The 19,173-nt window shown below is 38.8% G+C and overlaps 1 pseudogene across 1 annotated transcript in view; it reads right to left on the reverse strand.

Moving 5' to 3' along the window:
• Positions 1–19,173, reverse strand: part of LOC106145280 (broad substrate specificity ATP-binding cassette transporter ABCG2-like) — an 81,817-nt pseudogene that overhangs the window by 18,062 nt on the left and 44,582 nt on the right. The window contains exons 3-8 of the transcript XR_013426084.1: positions 16,406–16,626; positions 10,622–10,681; positions 9,590–9,704; positions 8,888–9,037; positions 6,333–6,469; positions 1,029–1,180 (exon numbers count right to left, since the gene is read on the reverse strand). The product of XR_013426084.1 is annotated as a broad substrate specificity ATP-binding cassette transporter ABCG2-like (transcript). The remainder of the gene's footprint in view (positions 1–1,028; positions 1,181–6,332; positions 6,470–8,887; positions 9,038–9,589; positions 9,705–10,621; positions 10,682–16,405; positions 16,627–19,173) is intronic.

Consider the following 19,173-nt stretch of genomic DNA (forward strand, 5'->3'; position numbering starts at 1 on the left):
AAAACTAAGTCCAAGAAAAAAAGCATTAAATACCCATGTCCAGTATGCTCTGAGTTTTTTTTTTTTAATTCCATAATGGAAGCATGTCAGCAACAATTGTTTCTCCACCATCTAAATACAAAGATCCACCTGCCATCATTCCAAATATTCAACCAATCCCTATAGCAACACTCTTGCTAAATCATGACCAGCAGAACACATCTGAATTCACCTCAGCTTCTTATCTGATTTTAGCCCGAGATCTGATGCTTAAGTTCATCTACACTGGATTCCCCAGACCCATATATGGTAGATCATTTTTAAATGACAGAGATTAAATAAAAATTAAGAAAAATAACTAGTGACTATTTAAACTGTATATGGGATCATGGAGAAACATCTATAATCACAACCAATATCTCTAAAATGAAGCAGATTGAGTGAGCCATTTTCTAAAATCAAGTAATTCAACCTGAAATACAAAGAATGATGTAGCCCCAAAATTTTGGCACATCAAAATCAGATTTAAGATCGGTCATTCTATTGACTAATGGGTCACTCAAATCCATTCAGGGCCTAAATATGCAACCTAATCTTACTAGAAAATAAAGTAGCATCTCCATGAGCCCTCATGAAGGCACAGCAAGATCACTGGTCAGGAGGAAAGCTAAAAAACCATAATCTCTTACAATGGTCAAGAAGATAATAATGTTGGGCCTTACCATAAATGTGAAACTGTCTGTTTGTCCAACCAGTTAATCATTGAATGTTCAGGGAAAGAACATCATAACTGTGAAGCAGAACAATGTCCTAGTAAAAACACTCACACACATGCATGTACACTCAAATACAAACAAGAAAAAGACCTAAAAAACAAGCAGGTGCTGCAAAATGAAGCAAAAGTTAACATGAAACTGACTGAAGATGTTTTATAGTGGGGGATCCTAAGGTGTGTCTGCACAGATATCAAGCAACACTCCTGTGGACCCCGGTACTCTACCAAGGAGTCTATGAATGAAGGATCTAGCGCGTGAAAAGGTCAACCACACCTGCTGTTTGAAAGTACTCCAGAGCCCCCTGTGCAGGACCATGATACATTAATTTTCCTGAAGCCAATAAGGTGAGGCTGTCAAACAGCTTGAAGATGGAATACCGAGGCTGTTGAATGGTGAAGATGATTGTTCGATCACGATTAGACATCCTATGCAGAAAGAAGAAAAATAATAAGCCGTTAAAATCTGATTCTTGTTAAAATACTTTATTTCTCTCATTAGAGCATTTTCCTATAGCTCAAATTAATTTTTTTGAACAAACTTTTCATCTCATATTACCTGCATGATAGTAGGGGAACCTAAATTCCATACTCTTATTAAGCTAGGGCTTCTAAAGGATCCAGCATCAGCATTCTAAAATCCAGTAAAATGTTCACTGACAATGCAGATTAGTGGAATGTCTTCCCAGATATTGAACTGGAATTTCTAGCAGTCAGTACTGTGAGCTCATAGTTTTTAAAATTCTTCAAGTAATCTGTAACTACACTCATATTTAAGAACTAATAATGAACTAAATATTCAAACAAAGGTCCTACACCCTATTCTTCAACCACTCTAATCTTCTATCTTTTTAGGATTGTTTTTCATTCTGCTCTGACAATACAATTAATAATCCTGGCAGCTTATGATTTTGTAATAAATGCTTTAAAGGTAACCTAATTTCAATTTTTGTACTACTTTTTAAAGGCAGTTGAAATATTATTATTTCTTTCTTTTACAGATATGCATTAAAGGTCAAGTAACTGGCCAAGGAGTTGGTCACAGTTACTGAGGGAAAGGCTAGTTCTATTCCATGGTTTAAAAAAAGTGCTAAGCTACCTTTGCATAGGAGTTATTACTAATGGGCACAGAAAACAAAGGCGAAAACCACTGCTCAAAGCTGTTATTAAAATATTTTATGAGAAGAATCACTTTAATTTATGCATTTGATTACCACCCAGTATACACTAGCAGAGTGTGTTCTGCTTCAAAGAGAATCAGGACATAAGACCAATAATCTGAATACAATGTGGAATAAATTTAACTAAGGTTTCTTGGGTTCAAAACAGGAGACTTATAACCCAGTCTAAAGATGATTTAAGTAGAATATTCAAAGGCCCAACAGGAGTGATGAGCTAAGAGGAGAAAATCACTCATGGTAGGAGAACAAGGTGAACAAAGTGTGAAATAAAAAGATCTCATTGGGAAAGTAGAATAAGAAGCTCAGTGTTCAGGACTAAATGTTTTTTGTGTGTAAGTGAATGTGAATGTGAACTGGTGTTGGACGAGGAAGATAAAGTGAGTACAGAGAGAGCAGAACAGGCCCATGCTAAACCCTCACTCAGAAACTGGAACTTTGCTCATAGGGAATCGGGAGCTGGTAAAGGACTCAGGGCATGAAGTGGGATTACCTGAGAGCCCTGATACCCAATGTGTGGTCTGAGGACCAGCAGCATCAATATGAAGACCTCCTCTTAGAATCTCCTGAGAAGAAACTGGGGCTCTACCTCAGTCCTAGAGAAACAGAATCTACATATTTAACCAGACTCAGGGCATGAGAGCAGAGTGGTGCTTGAGAAGGACTGGGTAGAGCTCTCTGTATAAACAAGGATGCCTGTACTCTACACAGTGCAAAACAAGACAGTTAACAGGTTGGGGAGTGACTCCGTAGTGAAATGCTTGCCCAGTGCTTCCATGCACAGCAATCAGGCAGTGGCATGAATTTATTGCTAGCAGTTTGTAGCCAGGTTTACTGCTAGAATCAGGAGCAAAAAGTAGTGAAGGAGGAGGATTTTTAAAACTTACAAGTTGACTAGAGAAGTACATGTAAAATTGTGGCCAAAAAGGTATGGCACCATCATGAAAGAGAAGTTAAGTACTGGGCACTAAGACAACAGAAAGACACCTTGACTGCATCTCATGAATCAGCAAAACCATACCAACTGCAGCTCAAGGATATAGAAGTGAAAACTCATTTAAATGACCTTGGGGGTGCACTTTACTTATACAGGGCAGGAGGGCAAGGAAGTTATTTCACCATGCTTCTAAGTGGCACAGGTACCTAGAAGCCACTTCAGGGGGCCCAGGTATCACCTGAGCTGGTTGCAATCTTTGGCATCACCCATGCAGGGTTGTTTCTGTGTAAATGCAAGATTCTAGAGTTAAGGGATTGGAAACTTCCACCAAGATTTCAAAGGAAGGCCTGGGAGGCTAGGCAAAGTGTGGCAGAGTTAATATCCCTGTGGGAAGTCCCTGAAAGGGTGCAGTATGAAGCTGTGAGAAGGAAGTCAAAGCTACAGTGGAGACCCAGGAGATTAAGGGATGCCAGGAATGTGGAGTGTCTGCCAAGGAAAGCTGCTAACTGTAGGCAGAGCCAGAGGAAAAGAGAGGCCATATAGGCCACAACAACAAGGCCATAGGGGTGGGGCTCTGCCCAAGACCTTTGGAGTTAACAATTCACCATCATCTGCCCAGATGTTGGATATGAACCTACAGGAAATGTTTGCCCACCTAGGTTAAGGTCTTATTTGGGTTCTGTTCCTTCTTTCTATGCCTCTATTCCTCCTGTTTAGAATGGGGATATTTAATCTGTACCATCATATATTGGATGTACGTAACTTGCTTTTGATATTGTCATAGGGGCTCACAGTCAAAAGTTGGCCTTGAGTCTCACTGAAAACTTTGGACTTGGACTTTGGAGTAATTCTGAAACTATTAAGCCTATAGGGACTCTGGAGATGGATTGAATGCATTTTGCATTGTGACATAAACATGAGCTGTTATGGCTTCAATATAAGGTGTCTCAAACACTTCAATTTAACACAGAAATATTTAGAAGTGAAATAATTTGATTAAGAGAGCTATAATTTAACCAATCCATCCTAGTTTGGATGGGCTAACTGGGGTGTAAATGTAGGCAGGTGGGGTGTGGCTGGAGGAGGTAGGTCACCAGTGGTGTGATTAGGAAGGGTTTATCTTCCCTACAGCCCCTTCCATTTTCTTTCTGCTTCAAGCCACCATGAAAGAAGCGGCTTCTCCTTCCATGTCCTTCGTCCTGGTGCTCTGCTTCATCTCCTATCCAAAGTAATGACATCAATTGAATATGGACTGAACCTCTGAAATGGTCAACCCCTAAACCTTTTTCTGCTCTAAGTTGATTTTGTTGGGTATTTAGGTCACAATTATGAAAACCTGACTAGCACAGAACTCATGTGGTTTTGAATATATATATACTTCAACAGAAACAGCATTACTCACAGATCTATGTTTATATATGATTTTTGTTGGAAATATAAACATATGAGCTAGGGCGTAGCTCACTAGTAAAGCTGGTGCTTAGCATGTGCAAAACCATTGGTTTGGATTCCCAGCACACACATACACATATATATCACACATATGCATTTCCTTGTTCTGTCTACTAAGGATATAGAAATAATGCCACTCTGGTAGCAGGGACCACACTAAGAAACCAGATATTAGCTTCTAACCAAAGTACCTGTAGGAAGACACAAATTGGTCTTTATATACAACCAGAGATATGAAAAATTGTGCTGTATATGTTTAATAAGAATTGTAATGCATTATGTTGTCATTTATGTTTTTAAAAATCAATAAAAAATAAAATAAAATAAATAACTATAACAGATGAAACCAAGACCTCTGGAATAAACAGCTCTTTCAGGAAAAATACATGATAAACCTGAATATTATAGCGATCAAGAAGTAAAAAATGCTAGAAGAAGATAAAGGGAATATTAAAAAAACAAAAACCCGAAAGCCACATTGAAGTGGATTCCACTGGCCAAATCTGAAATAATTTGATTATTAAAACAGTGAAGAACAGATTAACCCATTGTGCAAGCAGAAAATGAATAAGGAAGGGGAGAAATTTCTTCCTTCCACACAATGTCAACTATTGCATGTTGGGTAACTGTCACAAGAGCAGGCATTATTGGTGTATGCTAAAAGTGGTGGGAAGAGATTTGGTGATGAACAGAACATAGACATAATAGCCAAATATCTTCCCTAACAAAACAGTAATCAATTACAATGGAGATGAATAGTAATTTCCCAGCAGAGAAGCCCAGCAGACCTCAAGATGACAGAGATCCATACCACCTGAGGTATATGCATATTCTTGTTCCAAGAACAGCAGAATTTCATTGTTGAAATCAGCTCATGGAAGACAGGGATAGTCCCAGCCAAGGGCCACTCCATAGAATGGACTAAGAATTGCAAGGACATGACAGGGAATGACTGGGAACACTTTTAGATTAGGAAAACCAGAAATAAGCCTGTTTCTGCAAGGATCTTGAGGCACAAAGGAAACTGAGATGGCTCTTCTCACCACCTCACCATGAGCATCCTGGCCCAGGCCCTATCTTGCCTCCATAGCTCCTTCCCAATGTCCTTCACTCACTCCTGTCCAACGCACAACCTTCCCCAGTCTTTGTTCTGGCACTCTCCAGATGCTCTCATGTTCCCTAGTTACAGGAGTAGCCATTTGTCTTACACTGCCCTTCAAGGACTAAGTAACCTGCCACAAACCCAACTCTCATATTATATTCTAACGGATGGGTTGAACTGTGGCCTCCTTTTATATGTGAAAGTCCTAACCCCCTGTATCCCAGAAGGTGGCTACATTTAGAGACAGAGTCTTTAAAGAGGTTTTTAAGATTAAAGAATGTAATTGACTGGTGGCTTCTCAACTGACTGTGTCCAGTTAAGAGAGATTGGGACAGAGACACACAGGGAAAAGGGGCGAAGATGGCCATCTTCAAGCCAAAGAGAGAGGCCTTGGAAGAAACAATCCTGTGGACCCCTTGATCAAATTCCAGACTCCAGAGCTAGAAGAAAAGTGATTTCTGTGGCTCAGTCCACAGCCTGTGGCACTGTTATGACAGTGCAGAATCAACCTGCACTCCCCTCAGTCACCGGGTGCTGTCTCCGAGGCTTTTCTGATGCTCCATACACATCAGGAGTACTCTGCCTCAGGCCCACGGGGTACTCCTTCCCACCAGAACTCTCTTCCGCAGGACCTTCAGCTCCCATTCCCTCTCCTCCAGCTCCCATGCCCATGCTGTGGTCTTCCCTGACCCTCAGGCTGTTGAAAAGAGCTCCCCACACCCACCACAGCCTTCTTCCCCAAGCTCTTGATTAATCTTTCTTGTTATTACTTTTGTTAATTGACTGTTTTTCTCTAACAAAGAAAACCCTGCAATTTACTTCAGAATCCCCTGCAATAAGAACACCTGTACATAGAAGTGATTGAAAATTTAAAAAAAACAAAAAACAAAAAAACATTCCCATAGCACTTACCTTTTCAGGAGTGAAAAAATAGTATTTGCAGTGCTTGGGTCTAGACTATTTGTTGGCTCATCCAGGAACAAAATGGCAGGATCAGTGATCAGCTCCACAGCTATACTAGTCCTTTTTCGTAATTCCCTAGGTCTAACCTAAAACACAGATTATTATCACTATCAACAGAAAACTACCAAAGTCACACTCTTTTGTTGAACTAACCTGTGCCAGCTTTGCTAGAGAAACTTTATGTCATTATCCTCATGATTTTTGAACATCAAGGAAATAGGCCCCTGAGAAAGAGGAGGTTCTCTTTTACCAGATAGGTAAACTGAGGCTTAGGACAGAGCTGCTAAGAAGCTAGACTTGATAGAAAGTCCAGACTCTTAATATTTTTGTTCTTATCAAGTCAAATATATAGTTTTAAGACAGTGCCTTAGAACACTAATGCAGATGGCCCTGACATAGTGAAATTGCAGTATAAAACAGAGATAAAGACAGAAGAGGAAAAGGGGAAGCATCACTAGTAATTGATTAGTCTTCTGTCAACACCCTCAGCCCACTACATCCACCCAAATTCCCCAGGACACTTACAAGAAGAGGGTGAACTTGGAGCCAGAGAAATTCACTTTCTACTGTACCATATTTGTTTCATTTTAATCCCCACAAGGCTTTCCCTAACTCACCATAGAATTCCTAACTCGTTCTTTAGGATAAATCCATTTAGTGGGATATTCCACCCAGCAGCTGGTTCAATGTTTTCAACCAGTCAGGTCATTGTGTATGGCTAGAGGACTAGGAAGGCTTGGGGGAGGCAGGAATTGGGAAACAATGGTGAATCTAAGAGTCTCCAAAAAGATAATATTCAGATGTTACTTGTGGCTCCTGATTGGATTATATCGATAACTGAACTTTAACATGTGGAGGTAACTTGGGAAATGTGAATGAAGATGCTCTTGGTATTGCAGGTGCCTTGAAGATATTGTTTGATTTGTTAGTTGATAATGGTATTGGGGAAGGTAGGCAAGTGTCCTTGCTTTTTTTCTAGATACCTAATAAATATTCAAGGATAAAATGTCACATAACTTTCTATTAAAACACTTCAGTAAGAAACAGCAGTTGTAATTATGAGACAAGATGTATTAACAACTGAGACACCTGCATGAATTTTTTTAGTAATCATACTACTATATGAATTGTTCAACAATCACATCCTAGTAATCAGACTATCTTCTTAGCATTTTTGTAATGCTGAAAACATAAGTAAAAATTCAAAATTATTTCAATCAAATTTATGAATTTTAATAATTCAAGCAGTATCTATATTTTTCCTGGAAATTGAATTGAGCAACTTAAGGCAGTGAGTGCTTAATGATCAAGAATAGAGTGAGGGCTGGGGCTGTAGCTTAGTGGCAGAGTGCTTGCCTGGCATGTGGGAGGTGCTAGGTTCAATCCTCAGCACCATATAAAATAAAATAAGATAAAGGCCTGCTGTCCATCTACAAGTACAAAAAAAAAAAAAACTTAAAAAAATAGAATAGAGTTAAAGAAGCTACCAAAGTGGAAAGACAATAGTTCAATAAATAAAGCCAAAATAATGACAACTCAATAAGTCACAAAGCAAAAATATGTGGAAAATGGTGGTATCATAGGGTTTTTCAAACAAATATATTTCACATAAAAACTATAAGTAAGTACAACAGGAAGCAGCTGCCAGCAGAACATCTTCTGCAGTCATCATTGCCTCTTGAAGGGGAGATCACAGTAGATTACTACATTTTAAACAGCTCATTATCACCCAAAGATCCAAAAATGTCTGCTCAGCAAAACTTCTGTATGGAGTGTTCACCTGTCAAGTTTACTCTCTTCTCATCTTTCTCTGATCCTGCACAGTCCATAAACAGAAGAGTTACTTTGTCCAGTCTTTGTCACTCTTGCCCACCACTCTACTTCTCAATCCTAAAAAAAGTCTGACATGTAAGATTCTGGAAATACATTAGTAAGAGAAAGGGAAGAAAGGAGAGAAGAAAAGAGGCGAGGACAGAGAAAACTGCTAAAGAGATACTATAGAAAAATAACTTGAACACTACAAAAATTAAAAGCAAATCCTACTGTTTATGGATAAATTTTGAAAGACAAATTACACCACAGTGAAAGAGAGCAAGAATCTTTGGATTCTCATCATTAATCAATTCCAGAATTATACTTCAAAAAAAGCACTAGATGAAAGTTCACTGGAGGAAAAGAGGGAAAAGAAAAGCTAAAAGGGGAAGAAGAAAAGTTAATGCAAAGACATCAAATGAGCCATAACTTGACAGTGAGGGTACATACAATGACAACTGTATGGAAAAATCTGTTCACACTTCATTCTTGGGATTTGACCATCATTATGATTGTTTTCCCACTTAGTTTCCCCATTCACAGTACGCAACTAGTTGCTTTTCTCATTGTTAAAGAAAGCAGCCACTTTTGACCATGCATATTATAGGACATTTATGATTAAGGGTCATATTATCTACACAGGGATCCTTTCTCTGGCTATGATTGATCAGGTTATTTTTCCCCCACATTACCTTGCAATTTGCCATATCATCCAGATTTAACTCTTCCATAATGTCATTAACCCTCTCATTTTTTTCATGATTTGTCATAGTTGGTAGTCGAAGAGCTGCTGAGAACTGTAAGTTTTCTCTTACTGTCAGGGTGTGCACCACAACATCATCCTTAAGACAAATAGTATTTGAATGAGACAAAGTTTTTTCTAAGACCATCACTCTGATGTATGTAACTTAATCCCCAGAAGAAATATACACAATGTAACGTTCTACGGAACTTTTAACTCTGTGAACTACAGTCATCCCCCATACAGACAGCTACAGAGCCCAAGGCAGTCATTTCACTCACAAATGCACAGCCACAGGAAGCACATGTAATTATGATGACTCACACTGTTTTGCATGATGGTTTACCAAAGGCATCTTCTAGAGGAATCAGAAATTTGAAGGAAAGGCAAAAAGTATAACAGCAGACACTTTTGAAAGTGATACAACAGCAAGAATATCACTATCCTAAAAGGGTCATACTGTGGATCCTCTTTACCTTTCCATTAATTCCACTATCAATCTTATGGAATTTTATGAAGACCTACTGTACAGAAAGATGGTTCCATGAGCATTTCAGGTATTTATCTGGGAGTACACAAAATGACAATCCAACAAGGTTCTTTCCCATATAGAAAAGGAAGAAACATAAAAACCAAACTCACTAATACTTACTCATACCATATAACCTGAATTATATCTGAAATCGGCAGGCTGATGTACTCCATTTATCAAAACTTCTCCAGATAATCCACATGGATCTTTCCTTGCAGCTAAGATATCTAACAACCTATACAAAGACAGATATTTTCTGAGTTATTTTTTTTTTCTCTCCACTCAGGCCATATCACTTAGTTATCCTGAAACCAAATTATGTGCAATAGAAAATGTACTAGTCAAGAAGTACATGGTATAACTAAAATTTTATCTATACACGTATAGGTACACAATTCTCACTTTCCTTTTCATTATGTACAAAAAGCTCAAAAATAAAAATGCAAGAAAAATTTAGCTTGTCCAACACAGACCTCTCAAGTGATTCTCCCAGCTGTCTGACCTTAGAAGATCCAACTAGGCAATATGCTCCTTTTTCTAAGATTTATCTTCAACAAAAGATTGATAGTGGAATTAAATGAAAAGGTAGAGAGGAATGGCAGTATGCCCTTTTTAGGACAGTGATATCATTCTAGCTGTTGTATCAGTTCTTCTCCCCACTTTTAACATTATTCCCTACTTTTTCATCCACATTGCTTTATAATATGTCCAATAACTTTATGTCAATCACCTTTTATGCTGTGTGAGTGAAGGTGGTCTAATAGGATTTTCTGGTCCTTGGGATAAGCCAGTCTGACTGCATGTTATCTCCAGCACATAGGACCAGATTGGGAATGTACAGCAAAGGCTTAACCAACACCTGCTCTGTAAAGTGATTTGTTTTGTTTTTGGTACCAGAGATTCAGCTCAGAGACACTCAACCACTGAACCACATCCCCAGCCCTATTTTGTATTTTGTGTAGAGACAGGGTCTCACTGAATTGCTTAGTGCATTGTTTTTGTTAAGGCTGGCTTTGAATTCATGATCCTCCTGTCTCAGCCTCCTGAGCCGCTGGGATTATAGGTGTGCAGCAACATGCCCAGCTATAAAGTGATTTAAAAAAAATATCAAAATTGCACAGAAAAAGCTTACTTATATTTTGTTATACTCACAAAGATTTGTCTCCACCTGGGGGTCCCATGATGGCATTGAGGCCAGGTTTCATGATCCCACTGGAAACACACATACACAAAAAAATGACTCATTGTTTCATTTTAAACAAAAAAAAATGACTCATTGTTTCATTTCATTCTCTATTACTTTGCAGTCTGCACTGAATACACTCAAGAAAGTCTGATGAAATAGCAAACAGTAAACAAATACCAAATCAAAGAGAAAAAAATAGAATTGATGATTAATAGAAGTTCAGTATACAAAAGATGTCAGCCCTGGTCAATACCTACAAGAAAGATGGCTAAGTTCCTCTAAAATCCTTTCATTTAATTTCTAAATCACTTATCCCTCTTGGAAAATGACACATCTAAAAAATTCCTTGAAATTGTCCTGGGAATATAGATCAGTTGCAGAGATAGCAGTTAGCATGCAGGAGGCCATAGGCTCCATGCCCAGCAACAACATCAAAAGTTCCTTGAAATAAGTAACAGATTCTCTCCAGTAAAGTCAGCGCCTCCCAGCACAGTGTAGAAGTAAGTACATGAGAACTTCTGAGAGTTGTTCAATGATTAGTATCTTCCACTGACCTCACTTGCTACCTAGCCAGCCCTAAACAATCCATCAACCACTGACTTGGAGACTATGATAATATCATAGTCTAATTTCTCATCAGACCAAAACCCAACATATCTTAAGTAGAAATGAAAAGCTAGAATGGAGCACTCCAGAGGATAAGAAAGCATCACAGGTGCTTAACACTAACGAAAAGTCTCAACAATTAGAAAAGGAAACACACCCTCACCATAGATCAGCTCCTTCTTTGTTAAGAGTCCAAGAGCTCATTTTAGAATTAGAAACATCACTTGTCAGGCGATGTCATTTAAGAACATTCAGGCATAAGTAAATTTCCTACAGAGCCATGAGGGTAGAGCATATTCAGATGGGGTAGGAAAAGGAAAAAAAAATTATAGCAGAGCCACTGTAGGTACACAGGCATGATGAAACAGAGACCTCATTTATCTCATTCAGAATGCTGGTGTCTACATCTAGTCTCCCTTTAAAATTGTACAGAGGTCAAGATGTATTCTACATAGAAAACAGTATTTATTCCACATGCAACAAAGCTGACAGTTACTTCATTCTTAGATGATGATTCCCACAGAGGTTATAAATTTCCCAGCACAAGTTCCACACAGTGCTCACATCCAAGAGGGTCTTAGCATTCACTTGCTTGTGGCACCTGATCTTTCACCATTATACTATGACTTGCTGGAAACTAACGTGAAATGCACCTTTCACTTTGCTTACTAACTGAGGAACCTCTCACTGAAACATCAGAGACAATGAGAATTCAATAAACCTGGAACAAACTGTAACAGGAATATCACTTATTCTTTAGTAGCCTTTCACCTCCCAATGGGAAGACATAGCAATGATTGGGAAACGTCAAGGTGGGTTCATCTGTAACACTTAGTGCATCATTTTTTTATTAATAGCTACCTAGTCTCTGCTTTTAAAATGACCAAACAAGTTTGATATTTACTAAGGTTTCACTGTCAGAAGAGTTTTCCAGATTTTTAAAAATATTATTATAATTTTTTTAGTGATGAATACAATATCTTTATTTATTTATTTTTATGTGGAGCTAAGGATCAAACTCAGCACTTCACACATGCTAGGCAAGCGTTCTACTGCTGAGCCACAACCCCAGCCCCAGTTTTCCAGATTTTTGTAATACCTAGTCAAATAAAGACCAAGTAATCCTGAATTATTCCTGAATTATACTGAACTTGGATGGGTTAAGACAAATAAATTTGCTTGCTTTGACGCTAAACTCTAGCGTTAACAGAAAACAATGATATGCAATCACAAATGCAAGGGTTCCAAAGTAGAACAGTGGCTAATTCTACCTCCGTGACACAACACAACATTAAGTGTGTATGATGTACAGACGAAACACTCTTCCATGACATGGGATAGAGCTGAGAACAAAACAAACAAACAAACAACAACAACAACAACAAAAGCAGAAAAACAAAAAGAAAAAGATTCTATCCCTCTCAGAGTTGATATTCTAGCCAAGGAAACAGCAACACTACAGCAGGTCACCTGTGTCTTCATAAACAGTGGTTTGAGACACAACCACACTTGTTGGGTTATATAGTATCTATAGTTGTTTCAATGTTATAAAAGCAGAATTTATTTTCAACCCAGTTGAAAGTCCCAAAAAGTTCAAAATAATTTATTATTTGGCCCTTCACAGAGAGTGTTTTGCTGGTCTCTGTTCTAGTGTAAGTTCCACAATTCCCTGGTCTCCCCACCCTACCCTCTGCCTCCAAACCTTCCCTGTACTGGAGATTGAGCCCAGGACCTTGCACATGCTAGGCATGTGCTCTACCACTGATCTATGTCCCCAACCCCTTCCATCCTTCTTTCACACCTTAAAAGCCATTCTAGCTGGGTGCGGTGGCCCATGCCTCCCAAGTACTTGGGAAGATGAGGTAGGAGGATAGCATGTATGAGGCCACCTGGAAAACTTAGCAATACACTGTCTCTAAATAAAAAGGGTTGAGTACATAGCTTGATAGTAAAGTGATAGCATAGCATGCACAAGGCCCTGGCTTTGATCCACAGAATAAAAAGAGAAGTAAACAGAGGAAGAAGGGAAGGAAGGAAGGAGAAAGGAAGGAAGGGAGGGAGGGAAGAAGGGAGGGAGAGAGGGAGGAGGGAGGGAGGGAGGGAGGGAAGAAAGATAATCATGGATCACTGTTGTTTATTGCTTTATGGTGTTTGTATATATTGATTCTCCTTATTTTACTGTGAAGAGATTGTGAACAAGAACTGTGTCATACGGTCACTATTTTATCCTTCGTCCATCTCCCATAATAAGTAACATACTGAATTATAAATGTGTGAAATAAAACTCACCTTACGGATTCCTGTCACATCTATTACATTTTAATGAACTAATTCTTTGGCTTTGTTTTGTTTGTGGAAAAGTGGTGTCAAGGATATTCTTGGAGCATGTCCCATCTCCCTATACACATGCTCACTCAACATATCCATTTTCTCAAACTCCATGATCTTGGAACTTTCAATTTAGGGTTACAAGTTAACATTGTACCTTTTAATCCTTCTATCACACCACAATAACACAGTAAAAATGCTCTAGTTTTGTGCAACCATTAGATTATAAAATTTCTGAGAACAGAATCTCATTCAATTGGAATTGGTGCATTAATGCAAACTCATAGTTTTTAATCTATACAGAGAATTATAGAAAAGTATAGATGGAAAACTCTCAAGGTGCTGTGGGAGCAGTCACTCCACCCACCACTCCTTTTACCCCTCTTGGCCAGATCCATGTGCATGTGCGCACACAGAGGCATTTTTTTTTGACAATGTTATAAATGTATGTGTATACATGAGTGTGTGTGTGTGTACATGCATACATATATTCTCTAGGTCTCTTCATTTAGAAGACCCTAGGAGCAATGACACACTAATAGCAGTGAGCATTCTAAACACCCAGATGTTGGTTTGTAAATACCATCCTCCACAGGAATGAACAGCAGCTGGCCCCAGGTCTGGCAAAGTAATTATACGATAAATCTGGAACTTCTGTGGGGTCTCATTCATGCTAGGCAAGCTCTCTAATTTTGAACTATATCCACAACCACTTTTAAATTTTCTTTTGAGTCATGCTATCTCTACTCTGCCAGGTTGTCCACAAACATGTGATCCCCCTGCCTCAGCCCACCGAATAGGTGAAATTACAAGTCCTGCCACCATGCACATTAGTATCTGGAACTTCTAGCAGTGCTAAGGAAGTCCTCAAAGAATTAGGGGATAAGTCAAAATAAAAAAGGACAAAGGGAACTCACTTGGAAAGATTTTCCACTGACCAAACCAGGAATAATAATAGGTGTATCAAGATAAATAACCATAACCATGCATTGGTACTGAATGCTGTTGAATGAAATAGGAATTCATGAGTCCGTACAATGAATGAAAGAAAGGACCATGAATGAAACTATTTCCCTACAAGAATGCAAAACTATGAGATGATAAAATAAAAAATTACTACCACCGTGTTGCTGATCCACACAGCACCCACAAATGGGAACTGAAGCTGGTAAGTTGCAGCTCAATGAGGAGCAGGATTCTTAAACATTGTCAGAGCATCTGCCCCATAATATTAATAATGTCCATTATGGTGAAGTTTGCAGACAGCAACACAGCCAGGTGATGGATATTAACATCACCAGGAGGGTTGGGACAAAAAAATACCAGATTGTATGAGCCTGCAGAGACACGATGTGGTGGCCAGTCACCTACATGAGGAGCAAGGTGATGGGCAGCCCTGAGGACCACTCCTTCCTTCATTCTGAGGCTCTATTTCCCCTCAGCTGCTGCCAGAAAACAGCTGGAGATTCTACATAAAAGAGTCCTTCTTTCTGCAAACTAACTAAGAAGGAGTTAGGGGTGAAGGAGCATCACATGAACAGCCTGCTCTCAAATGATTGCCAAAAAAACTAATGGCGATGAGTAAGAAAGAGACACAGGTAGGGGAGCAAATGCAGTGCAGTGTGGACAGTAGGAAAGCACTAGATGATGACCTCCTCCTTTACCAAGAAGTACACCATTCAGGCACACTCAGTGTGAACCTTGATTAGAGGAGACGGTGCAAGGAGGTGCTAGCTAGAACATATTAGCACACAGTATGCACTTTACAGCTATTCAAACCTTCCCGTATTCAATTCCTGTTACTTCCTGCCTCTTTCACCACAAAATCTGAAGCACCAACATTTTCTTGATTATGTTTCACAAAATGCTCTCAACTGTTCATTAGTCAAACCTATTGACTCATGCAGCTAAAAATGACAGTTTTGCATCCACCATTATTCTCCGTATTCTCCTAGTCAGAATGTAACCAACAAAAGAAGGAGACAAGAAGACATAACGTCAGGTGTAGAGCATGGAGAGAGTTCCAATCTGCACAGTGCTCCAGGCCTCAGCTCAGTCATCATTCAGATCCTGAACATTTTGCTCTCACCCACATGCAAACATGGATAATCCTCAACATTTCCTTGCCTCTAAGGAAGATGGCTGCTACTAACACAGAAGATCACAGTCACATACAAAATATCAAGAAAATAGGACAAACATCTGAGTCCATATAGGTTCATAGCCATACCAGATTAAAGGCCACTTGTAATCCCCAGCCCCTGCCTTGGAGACTCCCCCCTCCACCAAAAGTTGCTCTCTTGTTCTAGGAATAACAATTTTATTTTTAAACAAATAAACAGAAAATACTTGTTTGTTGTGCTGTCTGAGCAAAACAAAATTCACTTCCAGTCACTGTGGAAGAAAATTACAGCTTCTGTTCTTTAGAAATGAGAAAAACATTAATAACCCCAATATCTAGCATATGCAATTTAATTGAGATACCTGACAGTGAGAAAGTTTTATAGACATGCTCCATTCTCTCCACACTTTATTTCTCACTTCAAAACTAAATGACACATTGTTTGGTTTCTCAAACACAGGAAGCAATAATTTTTACAAAGAATTTGTCAGTTCCTTTCAAAGTTAAACCTACTTAACAAGTGAACTAATCATTTCAGTCCAAGTTTATCCAAAAGGAAAGAAAGCATGTGTCTACATGTCTCTACAAAGACTTGTATACAAATGTTCACAGGAGTTTATTGGTTATAGGCAAAGCCTGTGAGGTTCATGGTAGGTTAATAAAGTGATTTTTTTTTAAAAGTTTATGCACATACCTGATATTCGATAGTATTTCTTTCTCAACTGTTCTTCATCACAGTAGAGAGCCTCTCTTCTCTTGTCCTCTATAGCAGATGTTATGAAAACTCAACACAGCTCCTTGGGTAATTGTCTCCCCGTCAGCAGAGATCATCTCAGGGAGGCCATTGGTGTGTCTTTGTAGCATTGGAATAACAACCTGGTCATTATTAGAAGACATCTTCAGAGATTTAGCCTTCTGTAGAGAAAAAAGCAATAGTAAGTTGATTGTCTACATAAATGAGACTGTAAACCCTAGATAACAATACAATTAAAGCCAGACTGTTTTAAACTGTGCTGCAGTGAGTAGATTCCTTACCAATGAACAGCCCACATCACTGTGATAAGAACAACCTTAGAGCCTAAAATGGCGGGAAGACACTGTGAACACCTGCATTCCAATCAGATGTCCAGTAAGTTCCTAATAAGAGCTCAGAGTAGGAAAAGTACTCAAAACACAAAGTAGAAAAAACAGGTAAAGGTTAGACTTGTCTGTCCTGAAAGGCATATGACAACACAACTTTCTTTCAGGGACAGCCTATGTAATCCTCATGTACCCCTGCATTTTTTCTTTAATTTTAAAGTTTGTAACATTTTTATTACCAAACAGGACATAACCAAGCTATCACTGACAGGAGGAATTTCTCTGAACATATGGTTCCACACTTTACATCTCTGAGTTTTATGGACCTTCAATCAACCAGGAAGATGTGATGGTGTGGATATCAAGTGTGTCTTAAAGGCCATGTACTTGTGTGGAGAGCCACAGCCGAAGGGGCCCCAGCAAACTTCCAGCTGCCAGCTGATGATTGGCTCACAGAGGCCCCAGCAAACTTCTAGCTGCCAACTGATTGGCTCCTCTTCGGTGATGCTCATTGGGCTGTTTCCCTGCCCTTTCAAACCATGGAGCTGCTCATTGGGGGACTTTTTTTGGCTCTGCCCATGTGACCCAGCCAATCAGCCTCAAGAGCAGGAGGAGTGGGGGAGGTTGAGAGGCTTGTGGGAAGCCGGTGGTGGCAGTTGGGCTCTGAAGGTTTTTCCTGAGGAGCTGTGTGGTTTGGTGTGTGTGGTTCTAAAAATAAAGTTCATTTCTTTTGACAAGTGGCTCCTGAATTATGCCCAGCCAGACTGTGGCATACTTGAAAGTGTGACGGCCTGTGGTGCTAGTGGAGGTGGGGTCTGGCTGAAGGAGGAAGGTCACTAGAGGTGCATTATAGAGAGGTGTATCTTGTTCCTGGCTCCTTCTCTACTCTTTCATTCTGACTTACATGAAGTGATTAGTTTTCTTTCTCAATGTCCTTCTGATATGATTTTTCTGTCCCACTGCAATCCTAAAAGTAATGGAGCTGACTGACCATGGAATGAAACCTCTGAAACCATGAGTCAAAATAATCTTTCCTCCTCTAGGTTGAATTGCTCAGGTATTTTGTCACAGAGATGGAAATCTTAATAACACTGTAGGTATACTCCAAAATTATTTACGTTTACCTAATCTTTTCCTTATGAGAAAACATTTAAATTCTAGAAAGATTTAAAATTAAGTATGCAAATGACAAAGTCAAACCAAAATTTAAGCAGCTCCAAACTTTAAAATAAAACTTGAATATTAAGTGTATCAATGAATTTTTAAATGCTTCATTAAACAATTTAAAAAGAGCCCCTGAGAGATTTAATTAGAGTAAGACATTATGCTGAATTAAGTTCATGGAACTAAGTTCTATTTTTAAGAGCCAAATGCATCCAATTGTGCAATAGGTGATCCAAACAAATCATCCTTGGGAACAAAACAAAAGTAGACAAAAACATGAGAAGTGGCAATGTAACAATAGTCCACTTCATGCTTTGAATACAAACCTCGCTGCTCTGCCACTGGTGGCTGATTTTAAAACTGACAATTTTTTCCTTCTTCTTGTCCCTCTCACTCTCCCTAACTTAGAAGAATCAAGATTAACCCGATTTCTGTCCTAGGCCACACTATCTGTCCTTTTGCTCACTGAGCACAGGAATGTAGGAATCCAGACTTCTGGGTTAGCACCAGTAGATGTAAGAAATGGCTCTCTCAAGGCAAAGAAAAAAGTGTACTCCTACTAGGACACATCTGGAGTTCAGCCTTTGCATTTCTTTCCACATTTTTTATTGGTGCATTATAGTTGTACACAATGGTGGGATTTGTTGTTACATATCCGTATATGCAAACAACATAAAAATAAAATATAATTTGGCCACAATTACTTCCCAACACCTCCTCACTCCCTCACTGCCTCCCCTGCCTTCCCTTTCTTCGACTGACCTCCCTTTGATTTCATGAGATACACCTCCTATCTTTTCCCTTTTCCTCTCTAGCTTCCTCATATGAGTTTAACTTATTTTGCTTATTATAATGGTTTTTAGTTTCATCCAGTTTCTTGCAAAGGACATAATTTCATTTTTCCCTATGGTGAAATAAAACTCCATTGTATATATATATATATATATATATATATATATATATATATATATATATATACCACATTACACTTAGGCTGGTTCCAGTTTGACTATTGTAATTACAGTGTTATAAACATGGATATAAAAGTATCACAATAGTATGATGACTTTAATTCTTCAAGATAAATTTTGAGGACGCGAATTGTTGGGTCATATGGTGGTTCCATGCCTAGTCTTTTGAGGAGCCTTTATAATGATTTCCATAGTGGATATACTAATTTACCATACCACCAACAGTATAAAAAAAGTGTTCTTTTTT

Source organism: Ictidomys tridecemlineatus, chromosome 9, assembly GCF_052094955.1.
Source record: "Ictidomys tridecemlineatus isolate mIctTri1 chromosome 9, mIctTri1.hap1, whole genome shotgun sequence".
Classification (NCBI taxonomy): Eukaryota; Metazoa; Chordata; class Mammalia; order Rodentia; family Sciuridae; genus Ictidomys; species Ictidomys tridecemlineatus.